Raw genomic sequence first — 22,098 nt, 5'->3', positions numbered from 1 at the left:
CAATGCTATTCTGTATATTACTAGTAGGGTATAGAGCCCAGACTTTCACCTCAGAAATCCTTAAAGATTCTGTCTTCATACCCTGGAAGCCAAACCTCAGGATGAGTGTCATGAAGACCCTCAACAGGCAGGTTTCCTCCTGGCACCCACAGGGGCTCAAATTCCTGGTGTCTAATGACAGGTCCGGTGATACCCTGGAGCAGCAAAGGCTACTTCTTGGTCCAGTTGCCCTGTTAGAAGAGGATCCTTGATTCCAGCCCTCACTCTAATTCCCCAGCATCTGTTCAATCTCCGACAGCTTCCTTTTCAATTTGAAATCCAGAGTTGGTTTCTGTTGTTTGTAACCATGAGCCCTAACCGATACATGTTCTGATTATGCGAGACTGACAGATGAATGCTTTTCCTTTTTCCAACCGTCTTCAGAAACTGCAGACGCTCTCTCAGTTGCCTGCTGTACCAGTCAAGGTTCTTTGTTGTGGACAAAGCAACTCTCCCTAGGAGAAAAGAAATGTAATGAAACATGCTGACCACTCTCTGGGAATGCCTTTGGGAAGCCCTGTGAGCAGGGGGAAAAAAAAAGTATCGTCTTCCACACGGCTTCCTGAGGGTCCCCGTCATCTGTCCCTTGGCCCAGGGGCCACCATCCACACTGTGCACCATGTGTTTCTGCCAGTACTTTCTGTCTCTGGACATCAAATGTCTCTGCCTTTCTCCAGCTACGAGTCCTCTGCAGAGATGCCTCCTAGTCTCAGTGGCCTCTTTACTGGAGTCTGAGCCAGGTGCTTCTAGCTACAAGTACCTCAGGTATTCAGTTTCTACAACACTTCTGGTGTCCCTCTTGGGAAGAAAGAGGCTCTGAATGTTGAGGAAAGGATGCTGGTGGCCAGGTGGCTTGATTAATGTCCATTCCCTTGAAGAGGCTTGGGCACATCTGCTTGTGTTAAAAACACTTTGTGTCCAAGAAACCTTTCCTGTAAGATAACATAACTCCCACCTTCAACAGATTCCCAGTTTCACCAGTATTCTGTGTTACCTTTAATAGAAGTCTACATGAGCCAGGCATCAGCTTCAAAGCTAGACCCTTCCAATACAGCTATCCCCTGTCTGCTATTCTCTCACATTGGTTATGGATACCTTGGTACCCAGAGAACAATTGTTTTCATCTTCATTCTGTATGACTCCTTGGAACCACTTGATTCCAAATGGAGGGAGGGAGGAAAGAAGAGAGGGAGGGAGGGAGGGAGGGAGGGAGGGAAAAGGCAAAAAATCCCACAAAATCCCAAGGTTTCATTTGCAGTATGGTTGTTAACATTATTTCATAAATAAGTAACAACTCATGGTACAGTCTTGAAGGGCTTTCTTGGGAGGGTGCTAGTGAGTTTCCAGAATTTTCTGTAAAAAAGGAAGAAGTGAGCATCCAACCAGGTAGTTGCAGAATGGTGGCAATACAGAAACTCACAGAGGTGGCTTTCAACCCTTGTGATTTTCAGAGAAGCAAGAATCCTATCACACAGGAGACAAGACCTCAGCCACTGCGGTTCCATGGGAGAACTTAAATCTAGTGGGTTTTGCCTTGTCAACATTACCTTGGCACAGGATTCTAGACTGGTCTTCAGAAACAGGCAGTGTCTCCCAGTCCCACCTACCAACCCTAATCAGGCCCCTCTGGAGGCATCCAAGGTCTAAAACATCCAGGAAAGCTAGCCTTACAGGAGTCTGAAACTGGTGCCACCTCAAACCTAAGACAGAGAATCAGAGAAACTCTCACTCACACTGTCAGTTGTTCGCTCTCCTATCCACCTGTCCCTGGGGCTGATCCCCAGCCCCCTTGTACTGATCTCTAGAAATTTTAAAAAGGAAATAACCGCTTAGGAACCAATTTTGGAACCTTTATTAACACCATACTGGAAGCCAACCCAGCAGACCCCTAACAGCCAGAGTAAACTTAATTTGAAATAAATATAATTAGAAAAGAATGGTTGGAAAAAAAGAACACTCTTTTTCAAAAGATCATTTTATTAAAACAAAACAAAACAAAAAAAGCCAGAGTGGACACCACTGGGTGCATAGGAGGCAATCTGAGTACATTTAAAGGATGGATATAGCCATCCTTTCTTTCAGGCTCAGCCAAATAGCCCTGCCTCAGAAAGTCTTCTTTTAAACCCCAAGATTGACAGAGGTACCTACCCTCTAGGAGTTCATAGTATTTTGAGCCTCTTTGTCCACTACTTCCTTCCTGATTGGTATGAGCTCTGGGAAAAGACAGATCCTGGTACATCACCATCATTCAAGAAAGGGCCCAGCTAGACTGCTCTTAGTTTAGGGAGGCTACCTCAAGTATGGTCAATCTACCTCAATGAATTCACAAGCCATGGTTGAACTAGGGCTCGTTAAGCCATGGTGACCTTTTGAGATCTACTGATCCTCACAATCTTTAAATTAGGAGAAAGTTGATGGGGTCAACAGGTGAGAAGATGGTAAAGGTCTCACCAGTCAGCCAAGGAGCCCAAGGCTCAGAGGCAGCGGCTTCAGGAATGTAAAGAGGACAGGTAGTGGCAAAGGCTAGAAAACCTATCACAGAGCTGGCTTTGGATAGCTGGTACTGCTCACATACATATTGCAGGCCAATGTTTTCCAGCAAGATTTTATGTACAAGCTTTTATTTATACTTCATATATGAATGAGAAAAGTCTCCATGGTCTCTATCAATGCATGCATGAACATATATGAAGAATGGTGCTAAGGCTGTCCTTGGAAAGAAGGGAGGGCTGTGCTCATGTGTCCCCTACAGACCTGAGACTTTTGAGGACATCTAACCTGCTGCCTAAATCCATTCCTCCCACTCACTACCTTTTCGTTGGTTCACAAAATAAAATCTTCCAGCCAGCTCTACTGTAGACATCCACAGATTTCACCAAGAATCCACAGCAGGTCCCCCCAAAGAAGAAAAACTGAACACCCTTCCTTACCCATCCCCCAAAGGCTCTTTAACGTGGGCCTTGGTGTCCACAGCCAGTTTGGGAAGCTGCTATGGATTTTCCATGGGAAAGGTAACTAAGGAAATCGAAAGAGTGTGGGGGATTCACGCAGGCCAGATGGAGGCAAACATCTCATCTCTCGGTGTTATCTTCTTCCACAGTTCAAAAATCAATTAGTGATGAATTTCTCTGGAAACTTCTTAAACAATGTTATTTCATTAAGGATCTGTACAAGTGCCATCAGATTTGCTTTCCAGGTGTGAATTAGAAAATTAACCTCCTCCCTTCACTAATAATTCTCCTCGCTAACATTACATCAGTCTACACAGTGTCTAGTACCAGCCGAGCAGGCACGCAGTCCTCCCGCCCCCTTTTCCCTTCCAGCAATATAAATGAAAGCAGAAAGCAGGCAGGATGGAAACCGTGGGCACCTCCTGGAACTGGAACAGGAGACAAAACAAAGGAAAAACCCAGAAGCCAGGGAGAGAAACTTCAGAAGACAGATTTTCCTGGCTATTGCCAGCAAATAACAAAAGCAAGAGCTGGAAAAGGAATAAAAGACTTTTTTTTAAAGGGTCCAGAAGAGAATCTGGGGCCAGCCTGTTGCCACAGCAGAGTGTTGTGTAAGAAAAGCCAGGATCTGTCTGTCCATCTAGGTCAACATGTACCATGGATAGCCTAGTGGAGAGGACGCCAGACTCTGGGTGAAGAGGCTCGCTGTCTGGTCACAGTGCCTGGCTGACTTCGCTGCATAGATCTGCCTTCTTCCCGCTTCCCCCGACACAAGAAGATGAACCCTCATTAATTCCGACTAATTTGCTGGAAGGCCAGCTGAATAGACAGTTCGAAGACGCTTGTAAAGGATTCCATTTTATCACTTCCATTTACACGTAGTGAAAGGAGCTAAGTCTGCCTTTGATGACCAGATGAAAATGATCAGGAGTTAGCTCATTAAAGCACGATTTAAAAATAAATTAACTAACATTTTTATCGATCGAATAAAATTCTGTTAAAACTGCGCTGTGACCCACAGAGAAGAGAAGCAGGTTGTGTCGTCGTCGTCGTCGTTGGTCGTCGTCGTCATCGTCATCGTCCCCCCCACGCCCCCGCCCCCCGGCCCCGAGTCCTCCCGGGCTGAGCAGTCTGAATAGAAAGGACAAGCAGCTGCTTGCAACCCAGTAGTGTTTTTGTGATCAGAGGTCAGCTAAGAGAAGTGGGGTACTGAAGAGGGGTGGCCTACCAAGAGGGAGGGCCAGGAATCACGTGACCACTCCAAGCACAGACTTCACTATGTTTCTCATTTTAACTTCTTAGCACTGCATGCATTTTCTGAATGGGAAGGTGCCGCTATTTTATTCCATTGTAGATGAAGTCAGCACCCAAATTACTCTCCGACCCCAGCTGATAAGAGACAAGAGATAAGGAATAAAATTAAGTCCCCTGGACTCCAGATTTTACACCTCGTTTAGAAGTCTGATGGAAAAGGTAGCCACATGTGCTCCTGTACATACGAACAGTTCACATGCAAGTGGATGGTATTCCGAAACCTCGGGAAGCAGGGGCTGGCCCGAGGATCCCCGTACAGGCTTCTTTTTTGGAGTAACCCTGCTCTGTGCTTACACTCGCGGGTACGGTACTAGGGGACTCTAATGATATGACCACCCTCCTTATAAGTCTATTTGCCCCCATGATCATGAGTCTCACTCACATCCAGGAATGGAGCACACATTATCTAGCCATATGTCTGAATGTCCTTGAACTTACCGAAATTAGAACCGGGTGCATATCATCATGGCGACTGCAACCAACATGACCGTTGTCTGCTAAGGTCCTGGGGATCCAGTTACAGGCTCATCGTGGAAAGAGGGTCTGAGGTCAGTGGGACTGGGAAGCTCAGTGGAAAGCGGCAGACATGGGAGCAAAAGTTTTCTACTTACTTGCATATCTAGAATTTAGGATATCTTAAGTCCCGGACCATCTTCCCAAGCTCTGAGACCATGCTGGGAACAAGTCCTCTGCCCCTGACTGCCAGAAGCATACCCCTCTCCTCCATTACTGAAAGGTGGAGACTTCTCCCTCATTCCACGGGAACAGGAATCTTTTCTCCAACAAGTTTTTGATGACTACACATTGAAATGTTACAAGGATGCTTCATTTCTCCCTATTGTGGTTGCAAGATCACCTCTAAATAGGACAAAGGAAAGTATCTGAAAAGGCAGAAACTCTTTCCCCTTACGCAGCACATTTGCAGTGATTGTTCTGTCTTCTCGAATCCTTGTCTGTAAACATGAAGCTCTTGTGGGTGCTTGCATTCATCCATTGCCCTGTGTAGGACATCCTGATGCCCACGAAAGGTGAGGTCCCTGCAGGTCACATCCAGGCTTCCAGGAGGTCCAGTGCCCATCTTTCTGGTTCTTGGTGAGCAGGCACACAGCTTGCCCCACCCACAGCCCTCTTCCCTTCCAGTGAGGACACTGACTAGGAAAATGCAGAATTTAAATAATCCCACAGGAAGGAAATCAACATCTCTTAGAGACCAAATTCTAGGACCAGAGTGGAAACTGAACATTCTAGAAGTGATAATTGGTCTCATTTATCTAAATTTAGAAGGTCTGGAAAGGGAAAGAGTAACTATTAAGACGTGTTATTTAGAAGATAAGCCTTTAATCAAAGAGATGAGTCAAGCCCAAACCCAAGCCAAAATCCTGCTCAAATCAGGGGTTTCAAATCTCTGTTCCTTTGGGGATAAAAGTCAGATCGTATTTAACTTGAAAATAAATAAGAACTTTTGCAAGAATAAACTCCACCAACAAAAATAGGCCATCTGATAACCATGGTTGGGGGGAGGGGGGAGAACACAGAAAGCCATTAGTTGCAAATCAGAAATGTTTTTAACAAAAATGTTGCCTGTGAGCCGAGAGATAGCTGAGCTCTGTGAGCTGACAGTACTTTATGGTCCCCAGAGAAATTATCCAGATCAGGTGGATTAGGTGACAACTACCTTACTCTCCCAATTCCACCCTGCCTCAGTAACCCCAGGCGGCTTTATTCTACCTCCATTCCTCTCAGCCTCAGTCTACTGAACAACAAAGTGGGATCGGCAGCTGCCATTCGCCTTATATTCAGTTTAGTTTAAGGAGGCTTCCCTTATATCCCTGCCCCAAGCCTGGGACCAGTGAGTGGAGTGCATACTGCTGGATAGGAGGCTCGCTCCCCCGTCCTGTGCAAGAGTGGCAGTAGACCAGGTGCTGAAGCCTAGAGGCTGAGCTTAGAAACAACGACTGCTCCTAAAACAGGTTAGGAACAAAGAGGAGCTTACAGGGGATGGGAGGAAGCCATCACCAACAGAAAGGAACATCAAAACCAAGGAGAATGAGCTGGGGAGATGGCTCTGTGGGGACAGTGTCTGCTGTACGAAGACAAAGACCTGAGTTTAGATTTCCAGCCATGGTGTGGAAAGCTGGGCATGGTGGCATGTGCCTGTAAGCTCAGCTCTTAGAAGCAGAGACAAGAGGATCCTGGGACTTGCTTTCATCAGACTAGCTAAATGGGTCTAGCTCTAAGTTCAGGTCTAGCTGAATTTGTGAGCTCTAAGTTCAATAAGTGACCTTGTCTTAAAAACAAAGTGGAGACTTATTGCTTCTTGCTAAGCAAGATACCACCACTGAGCGACATGCCTGGCCCTTCTACTGCTTTCTAGTTTTCAGTCACGTCTCTGTAGGCTGTTCAGACTGGCCTAGAAATCTCTAGAGTTCACCCAGGGCTCGCTCAAATTTGCAATGCTCCAGCTTCAGTTTCCTGAGTGTCACCAAGTCTGGCTGGATTTGATTTTTTTGAGACAAGATCTTAGTTTGTAATCCAGACTGCTTGGAACCTGGGATCCTCCTGAATCTGCCTCCTAGGGTCTGGGATTAGACGTGTGGGCCACTCTTCTCAGCTATTTTGATATGTTATAAGAGTAATTTTAACAGCAAGGTTAAAAACAAACAAACAAAAATAAGCATGTCTCTTAAAACATTTTTTAAAACATGAAAATCACTGCACACAACCTCAGTTATAATGATGGTCTCCTGTTGCAAGGTCCCAGAACACAGCCAGCAGGACCCTGAGTGGGCGTGGTCCCAGGAAAAAGCTAAGGAGCTCTCAAGCCCCTTATCTCTCTAGACTAAAGCTTGACTTATAGCCACTACGTAATACTATAAGTGCCTGCTGAGGGTCTCCCCTTGTTTGTGTACCCTTGTGCCAAGTGGCCCTCTAGGTCATCAGTTCTTAACCTGTGGGTCTCAACCCCTTTGGGGTCATAGGTGTCTCATATCAGGTATCCTTCATATCAGATATTTACATTATGATTAATAACAATAGCAAAATTATAGTTATGAAATAGCAACAAAAGTAACTTTATGGTTGGGGGTCACTACAACATGAGGAACTGTATTAAAGGGTCACAGTGTTAAGAAGTTTGAGAACCATGACTCTAAGCCCTCTCTGTCTGGCATACTTCCTAGGATGAGGTCAGAGTCACCAGTTGCTGCCTCTTTACAAAGTTCAAGAGGATAATATTCCTTTGGGTATTCTCAAACACACATAGACTTGGAGGATCCCAAGAGCTGGGAGACTCCATCTGCCCACACATGGAGGGCACAAGTGTTTAGAAGGGGCCTGACTAACACTTCTACAGTGAGAGTGCTTTGTTGGTCATTACTCCTACCCACTGAGCTTCTGGGAAGTGTGTGTCTTATAAGATACAAGATTGAGAGCTGGAAATAAGTCAGCAACAGAAAGAAAAGTCTTAGAGTGCTGTAGAACCTCTCGGTGTCTGTCTTCATTCCTCTTTATTCTCCATTAGGACACATATAACAATCTGATGATACATTATGTATCTGTGTGTCTGTTCATCTCCAACTCATAGAACCGTGTAAAGGGTAAAAGAGTCCATGCATCACAGTATCCTAAGAGCCTAGTCCAGGACTTGATGGAAGTGAGGTCTCAGTACACACATATGGAATGAACAGATGCCGGAGTGCACATATCATCAGCTAGATGCTGGATGATGTTTACTGACTCCGGGGAAGAAGAGGAGGAGGAGGAGGAGGAGGAGGCACAAACAAGCAGCAGAATAACTTACCATACCTATTCACTGTAAAACAGCATTCCTTGAACACTCATAATAGGACAGGGATTTAAAACACTATTAAAATTGGCATGTGTGTTGTGGATCACACACACCTATAATCCCAGAACTCAGAAGTCAAGAAACTCTCTGTGAATTTGAAGCCAGTCTATTCAACAAAGTAAGTTTTGTGCCAGCCAGGGGTGCACAGTATGACCCCGTCTAAAAACAAGACAAGAGCTGCTATGTGAAGCTAGGTGTGATGGCCCACACCTGCAATCCCAGCACATAGGGGGTGAAGATAGAAGGAGCAGAATTTCAAGGTCACCCTCAGCTACATATCAAGTTTTAGGCCAAGCTGGGCTACATAAAACCTTATCTCAGAAGAGCAACCATCACTACTATACCAACAGCAACCATAAACTCTAATGCACAGGTTACAAAACAAAACAGACCCTTAGTTACAAACAAAGGGAGGGGATATTGGAGCCTTCAGACCGGGAGGTCCAGTTATCAGGCATTCTGGGATGTGAAAGGATTTCACTCCAAAATGCCCAACTCAACCACCAACAGCAGATGTGAGAGAGGAAGATGAAAGCTATCAATTTCCATAAATAGCTCCCCAAGTCCTCTCCATCGTCACGTCAACCGTCACAAAATAACTGAAAAATTAGAAGAAAGCACCCACTGCTTGGTACAGAGGATACAGTGAGTTTAAGAGAACTGAAATGCCAGGCAGAATTGAGAGTTTTCAACCTGAATACCAACAAGGGAGGTGGAGAGAAGGCTATCGACGGGAAGCGTGCAGCTATAAGAAAAGCATTTGATATAGTGGCATAAAGTGTTACACTCAAAATTAATTCAAATTGGCTTAGTAAGGAGCAATGCCACATAAATTTAAAACTGGCTCAAAGTCTGCAAACACGGGGCGATGACAAATGGAAATATACTGAGTTGGGGGAGGCAGGGGGCACGGGGTCATCTTTATTAATGATCTGAAAGAGCGAGAGTAAACAGCATGTTAATGAAACTTGCAAATGATGCTAATTTGGGAGGTGTTGCTCTGATCGCTGTGGACACACAGGGAATGTAAATGAACCTTAAGTGGTAATAAATATGTGGAAAGAACACAATGGTATTCCAGCTAGAAAATGTACAACTGTTCTGGATGCCCTGGCTCGCCCGGCCTCACCTCAGAGCTCTCTGCCCTTTGTTCCTGGTGGGGGGATGAGGTTGGAAGTAGAAAAGCGCATCACCCTAATTCAGAGAGGCTACAAGCAAAGAAGCACTTCTTGCTTGTGCCGTTCACTTTGGCTGGAGCTTTAAAGCTCCACAGAAGGCTTTCCCTTGATTCAAAGCAACCGTGGTGCTCGCCCTTGGACAGTAGGCCTCCATAAATTACAGTGCAGGAGAGGCTGTTAAAGGAAACAACCAAATAATGAGGAAATACAGAGATTGATTTATGAGAAGCAACCCAAAGGGGGAAACTTTGGTTAATTGATGGCTAAGTGGTAACGTGATAATGACCTGCTGTGATCCCTCCATGACAAATAACCGAAGGAAAAAATATTTAGTGTCCCATAAGGAACTTCTTCATCCTGCCTTGTGGACAGTGCTGTCTCAGAACTGCTAGTCCACTAAGTTTTACCAGTCTGCTTCTTAGGGCTTTATCTTTGAGCAGCCCACATTCTGGGTCCTCCTCACCCCATGGTCATTGGCATTCCTAGCCATATTCCCTTTATCCCCTGATGTGATGGAGCTGTAGGGATGCAGTGACCAAGAACGCCCTAACAGGGCAGAGGCACACTGCTATCAGGTGTGGGAGGCAAGGGCCCAGAGCTGCTCGCCTCTTGCTCAGCCTCCTCCTGCTGCAAGGAAATAAATGTGATGGCTCTATGCAAATAGCTATGGCTGTATGCAAATATGAGTTTTGATACTGTTTTTATTTCCCAGCAGGTTCAGCCACCAGATTTATGGCTTCCAGCCGGAGTTCTGTCTGGGCTATGTCAGTAGCAGTTTGTAGATGAAAACTAACAGATCATGTCTCAGCCTTCCTTCGACTCAGAATCCTAGAAAGAAGCTCACAGCCTGCTCATTCAGCTTCCTCGTTTTATACATGAGGACACAGAGTGGAGTAAGAATTTGCTATGTACACGTTTGCACAAAGAGGTTGTCCAACGTCACATGCCAGCATTTCAGCAGTAAGTAGCTCTTGGTGTTTTTCCCATGTCTCTCAGTCCATATTTTAGATGAGGGAAACCGAGGCCAAACTGGCTAAACTCTCGAAAAATGCAATGGAGCCAGTATCTTTGGAACAACTTCCTCTAATCCAGCTACCCTCAAGAAACCTAAGGGGGCTGGGGAGGGGAAGCTATGAAAGCACTTTCTGTGCAGGCTTGGGGACCTGAAATCCATCCCCAGAACACTTGTAGATCAGCTAAGCATAGTAATCTCAGAGGCAAAGACAGGCAGAGCCCCAGAGCTTGCTGGGCAATCCAACAGGTAATTAGAGGCTTGGTCTCAAAAACTAAGACTCCTGAGAAAGAACGCCTGAGGCCAGTCTTTTGTCTCCACATGCGTGAGCATACTACATATGGACCCCCATACAAATAAGTGTACATAGACAGAAGAGAGAAGGGAGGAAGAGAGGAAGGAGGGAGGGAGGGAGGGTAGGGAGTAGAGGGAGAAAAGAAGAACCATGGAACCATATGTCACAGGATGGAAGGAGCTTTTTTCAATGACCAAAGCAAGCAGCTCAAACCTTCTGCATGGTTCCTAAATGCATCTGAAATATGAAGTTCCTCGTTCCATATGAATGTCCATGCCAACATCAACATCTATGATGCAAACACCTTGGCCTCTTACATATCCTTCTCATTCTTGGCCGTGTTAGCATAGGGCGGTTGTCATTGCATCATTCATACTGCAAGGGCTCTAATGCCTGTTCAGAGAGCTCTAGGCAGAGAGATGCAGCTCCTTGCAGACAGGCCAGCACCACAGGACATTCAGACTAAGTAACCCTTCATTGGATCCTCTCAGCCACCCTGGGAACTAAGTAGGATGAGTGCTAATGGTCACCTCCATTTGCTTAATGAACAAAAATGTATTGAGCACCTATTGTGCATCAGAAACTACCAGTTTCAGTAATCAAAACAAAACAAAACAAAACCCAGCAAGGCTCCAGTATTAATCTGTATAGTGAAACAAATAGAAAACAAAATACGCAAAATAAATATGTGAATAGGTAAGACAGTTTCAGATGGTAGCAAGTAACTAAAATGGGATAATGAGATGGAAGATTCTAGGTGGGAAGGAAAGCTGGTGAAGCCCCCAAGCAGTGACATCAGGTGGTGTCCCATGATGAGAAGCCAACCAAGCATGGATATTCTGTGTTTTGAGAGTTAAGAATGAAGAATGTAAAAGCCATAATAAGATTGGCCTGTGTGAAGAACAGGAATGTCTCTGGCTTAATAGTAAACAAAGAGATGCCCAAGTGTTAGATAAAGTCTAAAGGAAGTTAAATTCATAAAGAGGCCGATAAGGTCTGACAAGGAGTCATGCTTTTATAGACAGCAACCTACATCCCAGAGTGTTTCAGAGTATTCGAAACATCACTAACCAGACAATGGATCAGCCAGAACCCACACCCAGGAATTATAACCAATGTTCTTCTCTCTTATCTACAAAAGCAAGACACCCCAACCCTGTCAGCCTGGACTCTCTCGCCTACTGGGTGGGGAAAGGGGAACTTCTGCACAGACCTAAAAAAAACTTCAGGGAATGATTTGCTTCAAGTCAAGCAGAACTGCAATCCCTTCCCAGGATCCATTAAAATAAGATGGGTACATAAAAACACACAGCACCTTCTAAAGCCTTCCATATGCACCTTGATACACAGAAGTCCACATCTGCCCTGGGATGACCTCCCTGATTTTACAACCCACTTAGACAAGTGGCACCTAAACACAATAGTCAATTGTGGCTCTCTCAGGCTGCTTGGGGGATATAGAACACAAGAAAGTAGAGAGACTGTTCTGTCTTGCTAAGATTCTATGCCCAGGCCAGAAGGTGGTAGAATCCAGCCTCTTCTATGACTCATCCCTGCCTATCCATCCTTCATCCTCTATCCTTGGAATAAGTCCAAAGGCCAATACACTGCACTACAGTGTGCCTTCGGGGCCTCTGCCCCATATGAGAACATTGCACAAGACATGCTTCCCCTTTCCAACCCTTAACTCCCTTTGAACTCTTGCTGGTCTATGTGGTACCATGGCTCATGACTTCTTGTAAGCTTCCTCCTTGCCTTTTTCATTCACACACACACACACACACACACACACATATCTAGCATCTAGACCTTAGCAACCACATTACTCTTCTGATTCTGGACAAGGGCAGACTTATCCAGAATTGGACTCAACCTGGTGAACATCCAACCAAGGACAACAACCACCATTGTCTTCCCTGTAGTACACACCAGGAGGTGCTCGATGTCACCCAAGACCTTATTAGGTCAGTGCATGAGCCTATTCTGACTGCATGGTGTGGGACGTCATGGGTTTTCTCATAGAGAAGGGCTCACTAATAGTTCTTGATATCTAAAACCAAACAAGAACCTACATCTGTGGGGTAGGGTAAAGCACACTTGGTGTCATTCTAAGTTCCCAAGTTCATGGTACTTTTATACCTTCAGACACCAGTCCTGAGAGTCCATGATAAACACGTTGAGCCTTTAAAACTCTATCTTAGGATTTGCTTTGGAAGTGTAAGAAGCTAAGAGAAGAAGCTTCATTCTAGACTGGGCATCTCCTAAAGCTAGTCTTTGCTTCATTTGGCAAGATCTGCACCTTCCCTGAAGAGTCCTCTGGGAGGCCAGTGGCTTACTGGGGATAGAGCTTTACAGTCCCAGAGCTATCAGAACATGGCCATCCTCTACAGGCTCTCTATGACATTAGGAACCCCGCTGCAGACCTAACAATGGTTCAATGCAGCAGCCATGAAACAGGACACTTTCCAGTCAGAAACATCAATTCAGAGGCACACGGGACTCTCTCGACCCACATCAGAAGACTAGCTTGATGCAGTGTAGTCCCTGAGCCAAGACAGTCGGGGGCCTTCCCTGAGGAATGGAGGGACAGTGACCCTCAGCTCTGAGGACTCTATAAAATGAATTCCAGATACACAGCATCCTCAGATGTGAATGTGGGTGCCATCCTATTGCAGACCCTCAAAATATGGTTAAGCATTGTCTCTCAGTATGTCTGTGAGGCTGTTTCCAGAGGAGGTTAACATTTGAATCAGTGGGTTCAGTAAAGTAGAGGGAGTGGGTAGACACCATCCAGCTCATGGAAGAACTAACTAGGACAACAGGTAGAAGGAAAAGGGATTCTCTGTTTGAGCTGGGAGATCTCTCAGGTTTTTGTGTACTTGGGCTTAGGTATGTACTAATTGCATGGTGGTTCTTAGGCCTTCAGGCTTGAACTGACTTGAACAGACTTGAACATGGCAGCTCTCTGGGGCTCCAGTTTGAAGACAGACCATGAGACATTTCACCTCCCACAATAAGGAGTCAATGCTTTATCATAAATCTTCATATATTCACATGCATATTCATAATTCCCATATTCATTCATATCCATTCACATATTCATAAGGCCCTAAGCCCACACATTTCAGGAGCATGATCTAAGATCCACACATAATGGAAGCATTCTCTCACTAATGATTAGGACATCGAAAATAACTAAGCCACAAACCTAGGGCTCAACCCAGAAAGCCGGGTTTTCTCTGGGGCACCATCAACAGAAGGGGCAGTTTCCTGACATTTCAAAACTGTTCTCAGTCTCTCTGCTCAGGCAGGCAGCATCTGATGCCCTGATACCCCAAAATCAAAGCTGAGGAGGCACAGTTGAGAGAGTTGAGCCTCAATTTGGAAAATCTTGTGGACTTAAGACAAACTTCAGCCTCAAAGATGAGCCCAGGAACCCAGAGACAGAGGCCCTTCCCATATGCCCCTCAGGTGCCCATTAAAGACCAATTGTGGTACTAAATTCTTCCATCATGCCTGGAAAAGGGATGGCTAACTGTGTAGCCCCTATGATCCATCGGCTAAATCTAGTCCATTATCCTCAAAGGAATTTGATTTCTTTAAAATGCACCTTGGTTGGCTTAAATGCTGCCATCTGTTTTACCATGGACGTGGGGTTCTGGGTGTGGCTGTGGGGTTTGCTGCTGCTTTGTTTTTAAACTCACCGCTGGCTTTCATCGGGATTTAAATCGAATCATTCTGCCCAGCAGAGATCTTCTTTATTGTTTAAAGGCTGATTGTCTCTCTCTCTCTCTCTCTCTCTCTCTCTCTCTCTCTCTCTCTCTCTCTCTCTCTGAAAAGCACAGCAGTGTACTTGTTACCCTTGTACGAAGCAGCCACAATTTACTGGGCCGAAAATCAATATATGATTGAATCTAACTCTTGCTCCTCTCCAGAATTCTTAAAGCCTTGTAACTAAGGGCCAGGCATCACTGTCCCACCCATGTGTTTTCCTTCAAAACCTGAAAGGGAATGAATCCATTTTCCAATGACTGAAAAGAACACTGAAAAAATGGCTTTAAACACTTAAAGAGAGGGTCAGCCTCACCGGGCAGCTGAGCAGAACATTCTAAAGCAAGAAAGCAAATGATCGGTGTCAGACTGGACCAAAGGCTGCTTCTATTCCATTAAAGGGACCTACTTGGAATTTGGTTTTGAGATGTGATATGTCTTCTATACATTTTGAACATGTAGTCTGGAAGAACCAGCAACCTGCTAGAGAGACGCCCTTCAAGAAGCCTCCTGATTTAAGAACTGAAGCCATTGTGAGCCACTGGCTCCTATGGTATTGAATGCCAGGAAAGAAGAGAGCAGACTGCCACTGCCTAGAAGCCCCATAGCAGGAGCTACACCAAAGTCAGGCCAGCTTTCCTGTCTGCCACCCACTTACCTTGACTACAGAGCTTTGGGGAAGAAGAGCGAGACTAGTGACTGCCACATTTAACCTCTACTTCCTCCAAGGTACAAGTCTAGGAAAAGCCTGAAGAGGGACGGGGGGGGGGGTCTTGCCCTAGCTGCTCCTGGCTGATGGGAGCAAGCATGTGGGTGGCAGCAGAGAGTACACTTCATGGAACCTGAGACAGTTGCCCTTGTGCCTGACTTCTCTCCCTGAAAGAAGAGGGAGAGAAGTCAAAATGGATGATGACGGTTCTTGAAGACTCCTGCCTTTTGAATATGGGTGTTAAAGGTTGGAGGTGCAGGTGGGTGAAGAAACTATCTCGGGCCAGGAAACACAACTGCCACATGGGGGGGGGGGCAGTGTGTTCAGCAGATAACAGGACAAATGCACATAAATAGACCTAATTTCACAATGGTGCTTCCTGCCAAGTTTGTAATCTGAATGTGAAATGCCCCCACGTGGCTCACACGTGGCCTCCAACTGGTCTCACTGTTTGGGGAGGATGTAGACCCGTGAGGCATGGATGGTGAATCTGGTTCAGTAAATGTAACCTTTGAGTGTAAGGGCCTAGCACCACTTTTGTTCTCGCCTAGAAAAGGTAGAAAGCACACATAATAATCAAAACAACAAATGCACTAAATAAAGGTAGAATACTAAAAGCAGTAAGAGAAAAAGGCCAAGTAACATATAAAGGCAAGCCTATCAGAATTACACCAGATTTTTCACCAGAGACTATGAAAGCCAGAAGGGCCTGGACAGATGTTATACAGACACTAAAAGAACACAAATTCCAGCCCAGGCTACTATACCCAGCCAAACTCTCAATTAACATAGATGGAGAAACCAAAGTATTCCACGACAAAACCAAATTCACACATTATCTCTCCACGAATCCAGCCCTTCAAAGGATAATAACAGAAAAAAACCAATACAAGGACGGGAACCACGCCCTAGAAACAACAAGAAGGTAATCCCTCAACAAACCTAAAAGAAGACAGCCACAAGAACAGAATGCCAACTTTAACAACAAAAATAACAGGAAACAACAATTACTTTTCCTTAATATCTCTTAATATCAATGGACTCAACTCCCCGATAAAAAGACATAGACTAACAAACTGGCTACACAAACAAGACCCAACATTTTGCTGCTTACAGGAAACTCATCTCAGAGAAAAAGATAGACACTACCTCAGAATGAAAGGCTGGAAAACAATTTTCCAAGCAAATGGTATGAAGAAACAAGCTGGAGTAGCCATTCTAATATCTGATAAGATTGACTTCCAACCCAAAGTCATCAAAAAAGACAGGGAGGGGCACTTCATACTCATCAAAGGTAAAATCCTCCAAGAGGAACTATCAATCCTGAATATCTATGCTCCAAATACAAAGGCAGCCACATTCATTAAAGAAACTTTAGTAAATCTCAAAGCACACATTGCACCTCATACAATAATAGTGGGAGACTTCAACACACCACTTTCACCAATGGACAGATCATGGAAACAGAAACTAAACAGGGACACAGTGAAACTAACAGAAGTTATGAATCAAATGGATCTGGCAGATATCTACAGAACATTCTATCCTAAAACAAAAGGATATACCTTCTTCTCAGCACCTCATGGTACCTTCTCCAAAATTGACCACATAATTGGTCACAAAACAGAAAAGGTAGAAAGCGGCCGGGCGTGGTGGCGCATGCCTTTAATCCCAACACTTGGGAGGCAGAGGCAGGTGAATTTCTGAGTTCGAGGCCAGCCTGGTCTACAGAGTGAGTTCCAGGACAGCCAGGGCTACACAGAGAAAGCCTGTCTCAAAAAACCAAAAAAAAAAAAAAAAAGGTAGAAAGCAAACTATTTCAGGACTTAGAAGAGATAGCATTAGTGTCAGGGTGGACAATTTGGAAGGGAATAAGGCTGTGGGGACAGAAATGTGACAAAGTAAAAAGACAGTAAAAGACAGAAATCCATGTTCTTTGTTTCAGGGACAGGGAGATGGCAGCAGACAGGGAAGGGACTGGTCCAGAGACACCAGATACTGAAGATTCAAGACAGGACACAGCAGAGCTTCAGCCTGGATGAAGCAATCTAATTTCTGCCTTTCCCACGTGCATACTTCTGCATTAGGCTCAACTTCCTGCCTTCCAGCAGTGACCCAGGAGTCACTCTTAAAGCTACAATTACTCCCCAAGAATAAGGAACTGGACAGTTACCCATCTCTTCTCCCCAAACACATCTCCTGCTCCCGTTCTACTTTTCTATGACTGTGCCCTACAATACTCTTGGAACAAGAACACTGGGCAGCCATGGCTGGCCAGTAGGGAAGCAAGGGAGAATTAAACTCAGCCAAGTACAGCCGACAGGGAGTTACACCACGTTGCCCTGACAACTAATGGGCAGAGCTCAGAAGAAATAGATGAAGATGGCTGAGGTCAATGGGTAATAAAATCCTAGTTAAAGGCTGGTTTTTCTCCCCTTCATTTCTGCTGATATAAACACGAGGGGAAAGAAATCATAATTGCAAGGCAGATTCCCTTAAAGATGGCACCAGGCAGGAATGGCAGATTCTAAGCATATGGCTGTGGCCTGAATTGAGGGTTAAACCAGGACAAATCAAGAGGCTCAGCTACCCTGTTCAGAAACAGATGCCTTCCAATCAAAGCCCCAAGGCTCTGAGCAGTACAGATAGCTTTCACTGATAATCTACTGGGTACAGATCATGGCCTTAGGAAAAGAATACCACCAAGAAGTCTCAAGAGATGATACAGTCTTCTGTGGGTTAACTACAAATCTCATCTCTATGAGATTTTCTTCCCAAAGACCCTCAGTAACAGACCTTGCCTCGTTGACCATTATTTGATTGAGCGGGTGAGAGGGAAGGAGTCAGCACAGTTGTCACCTGTCCAAATAGGGACAGAATAGTGCCCTACTCTATCATAGCTGTCATCACTGAGGCCTTCCTCCACAAAAGCACTATGCCCAATCTTTGGCACATATAATCACAGCAATCTTCATAGGCAGTTACCATTACATATGCATTTTACATATGAGGAAACCAAGACACATAGTACCTGTCTCAGATCATTTGGTTGTTTAATAGTCATCTGCTTCCAGAAACTGAGCTGCACCCAAGAGACATTAACTGAAGGATCGGGAGTTCAAGGCTAACCTTCAGTACATGGTAAATTCAAGGTCAGCCTAATCTACAAGAAACTGTCTCAAAAAGGAAAAAGGAAGGAAAAAAGAAAGAAAGAGTCAGAGAATGACAATGCTTACAGGATTCTTACATACTTTCCCATATATCGATATGATAGCTCTAGACAGATTTTCTAAATTATAAAATTATAGCATTGTCTGCCTCTAGACAGACAAAAGGCAAAGAATGGTGGATTCCTGCTAGAGCATACATTCACTGTGAATTTTGAGCCACTTGGAGGGATTGCCTATGTTAAAAATGAATGAATTAAATTGAAATTTAAACATAGAGAAACAGGGCAGGAGAAGCCACTTTCAATATATTAATTCTTACAAACATTCATTGCATGTGGAAGAAGACTTTTCCTGTGCTCTTACTCCTGACATGATCATAGAGGAAACACTCTGTAAGTAGGTGGCTAGAGAGCATGGTGACAAAAACCTATGAGAGAGAGGTGAGTGGGCTGCACAGGCCCTGAAAGGTGCATGAGAAATTCTTGAGTGGAAAACAAAATCTGGAAAGCCTCACAGAATTGAGATCTCAAAAGTTCAGATCTTTCCAGAACTATGGCCCTGAGTATGCCATGCATGTTAATGAACCCTTACTACCATGCATCATACAAGACTCCACATATGTGTTACCCAACTGAATCCATACAACGTCTTTATGAGATGAAAACTATTATATCATCCATTTCCCTGGGCTGAATTGAGGCTTAAAGAAGTGGAAGAGGTTGTCCAGGAAGACATGGTCAAGTGAAGGACCTATGATATGGAGATAGCCTCCAGAGGAACCACTTCCCTTGGACACCTTAAAACTCTGGTGACAGCTGCTAACGTCGCTGGAAAAGGATGACGGCAAGCCAACACAGTCCCTAAGGGCAGATGCAGTTCCTACTGAAGGGTTAAGCAGAGAATGAGACATGGCTGGGCTCACTGGGTGGAGACGGGAGACACCAGATCAGCCCTGCCTCTAAGTCCTCATTGTGTGTTGTCTTGGGGTTTTCATTCCAGAATAAGAAGATTAAAGAGGTCCACCCTCCATGTGCTCAGAACTTATTCTACAAAAGTTGTATTTTTCTGGTTACCGAATCAGCTTCATCACTTCAAGTCCAATTAGGACCTGGCCTCAGTCATCACAGCAGATCCTCAGTTTCCATCCTCGGTTCAGCAATGGCCCTTACCTCCCCTGAGTAATAGGTACCAGGCATGAAGACTTGCACTAGTTAACAGGAGAAGGGAAGGTAGCCAGAGGAGCATGCACAGGAAATGCCTGGGCTGCATGGCTTGCATGTGCACACATTCCACAGAGCACACACCAGACTGTGGCGGCCAATGCTCCATGTTTGCCCTTCTCAAATCACCCATATGGAGCACTATAGAGGACCTTCAAGTTGGAGCTTGAAGGTTAGGCAAAAATCTGGTGTGAGAATATCCCAAGTGGAAATGGATATGCCGGAGGCAAAGGCAAGAGCTATACCCCAGACTCAGCCGAAACAGTTTGTGCAGGCAAGGAGGAGAAAGAAATCTTGATGGTGCAGGCTAAGGTGGAGAGAAACAAGGAAACTGAACGCAAGATGAAGGAGCTGAAGGCTCAGTTCAAAGGGAATGGGCAGCCACCGCAAGCTCCCAAGAGACGGGATAGCTTAAGAAGGATCTCCTGGAAAAGACAAGAGTATTTAAAAATTACTTATATGCTAAGGGGATGCCAATCTGGGCTAAAACCCAAACTGAATATTTTAATTGAGAAGTCAAAATATTTGAAACCAGAACTCATAGAGAACACACCTTAAACCTCTTGCTCTAGATTCTTCCACATCAACACTTCCAAAAGCAGTAAAGCATAGTATTCGTTCCAAAAAAAAAGGAAGGCTGGCGTAACTAAAGCAAAACAACATGAGAGCAGAAGTTAGGGGGCCGAAGAAACGGCTTTGTGCTTTAGAGTTCTTATTGCTGTTACAGAAGACCCAGGTTCATTTCTCAGCTCCCACGTGGTGGCTCACAATGGCTTACAACCTCAGTACCAGGGGATCTGACGCCCTCTTCTCTCCTCTTCAGGTGCACAAGTTATGCAATACATACATCAGGCAAAACACTAAAAGATACACAAAAATAAAAAGTAATAAATAGCTTACCCGACTTCCTCTTGGAAGAAAGAGCCCTGAGCGGAGCCCATCAGCCCTTTGGAACAAAGAATTTGGGAAACTTAGGGCTAAAGTCGCTTTTTCCTCCTCTTTAAACCGTACCTGAACATCTCACACCATGGCAGTTCCCGAGACCCATCCCAACCACACTATTTATAGCAACAGTCTCAACGAGAAGATCAAGAAAGGTGAGCTCAAGAAGTCCCTATATGCCATCTTCTCCCAGTTTGGCCAGATCCTGGATATCCTGGTGTCTCAGAGCCTGAAGATGAGGGGCCAGGCCTTCGTCATCTTCAAGGAGGTCAGCAGCGCCACCAACACCCTGTGCTCCATGCAGGGCTTCCCTTTCTACGACAAGCCCATGCATATCCAGTACGCAAAGGCTGACTCGGACATCATTGCCAAGATGAAGGGCACCTTTGTGGAGAGAGATCGCAAACGAGAGAAGAGGAAGCCCAAGAGTCAGGAGAAACCTGCTGCCAAAAAGGCTGTTCAGGGTGGGGCAGCTGTCCCCCGTGGTGAATGCTGTCCAGCCCGTACTGGGCATGCCACCGATGACTCGGGTACCCCACATCATGCACCACATGCCAGGACAGCCTCTCTACATGCCGCCACCAGGCCTTGCTCCTGGCCAGATCCCCCCCGGGGCCATGCCCCCACTGCAGCTCATGCCTGGGCAGATGCCACCTGCCCAGCCTTTCTCCATGAATCCACCCAATCACATCCTGTTCCTCACCAACCTGCCTGAGGAGACCAACGAGCTCATGCTCTCCATGCTTTTCAACCAGTTCCCTGGCTTCAAGGAGGTACGTCTGGTACGCCATGACATCGCCTTCATGGAATTTGACGATGAAGTGCAGGCTGGAGCAGCACGAGATGCCCTGCAAGGCTTTAAGATCACACAAAACAATGCTATGAAGATCTCTTTTGCCAAGAAGTAGCACCTTCCCCTATGGAGTACCCCAGTCCCCTCCCCCCTCCTTTGGCTCAGTCCCTGAAGGTAAGTCCCCCTTGGGGGCTTTCTCAGAGCCATGTGTGAGTGTGTGGTTGTCACACAGCATTGTACCCAGAGTCTGTCCCCAGACATTGCACCTGGCGCTGTTAGGTTGTGATTAAAGTGAGTTTTTGAGGTTTGGTTTTTCACAAAAAAAGATAATAAATATATAAAAAGTAAAGGGTTTTTTTTAAATAGTAGCTAGCTACAGGCCAGAAATTAAATTATATATAAATATCCTCTTCCTTAATCCTTTCAAAAATCTGTGTGGTAAACATTATTAACATCTCCATTTTACAGATGATAATTTGAGTCAGGTATTATGACTAAACTGTTTACAGTGTATAGAAGGAACGCAGGTTCATCCTGCTCTCTCAAGTCAGAGTTCCTAACCATAGAAACCAATATATGTTATAGCTTAGAAAGATCAAGTAAAACAAAATTCAACATTTTCTCTCCTACGGGCATGCTCAGGCTTGTCACTCATTCTCCCCGACCACCGCCACTTCAGCTGAGATATACTGGACACACCAATAAACAATCTAATACATCACCTCTCCCTCTATCACCTGCTTCAGGGCAGGAGGCCTCATAGTGAACACCAGGAATCAGGGCAGAAGCAGAGAGATGAACAGAGGCATCAGAGTCATGGTGGCCTTCTCGTCCAGAAGAAGAGGAAGGAGATGGGG

The 22,098-nt window shown here is 45.2% G+C and overlaps 1 pseudogene; it reads left to right on the top strand.

Moving 5' to 3' along the window:
* The first annotated feature begins 20,533 nt into the window (after nucleotides 1–20,533).
* Nucleotides 20,534–21,356, top strand: LOC110302517 (annotated as a pseudogene).
* Nucleotides 21,357–22,098: the final 742 nt, after the last annotated feature.

Source organism: Mus caroli, chromosome 9 (assembly GCF_900094665.2).
Source record: "Mus caroli chromosome 9, CAROLI_EIJ_v1.1, whole genome shotgun sequence".
NCBI classification, from domain to species: Eukaryota; Metazoa; Chordata; class Mammalia; order Rodentia; family Muridae; genus Mus; species Mus caroli.
This window is presented reverse-complemented; position numbering and strand designations above follow the sequence as displayed.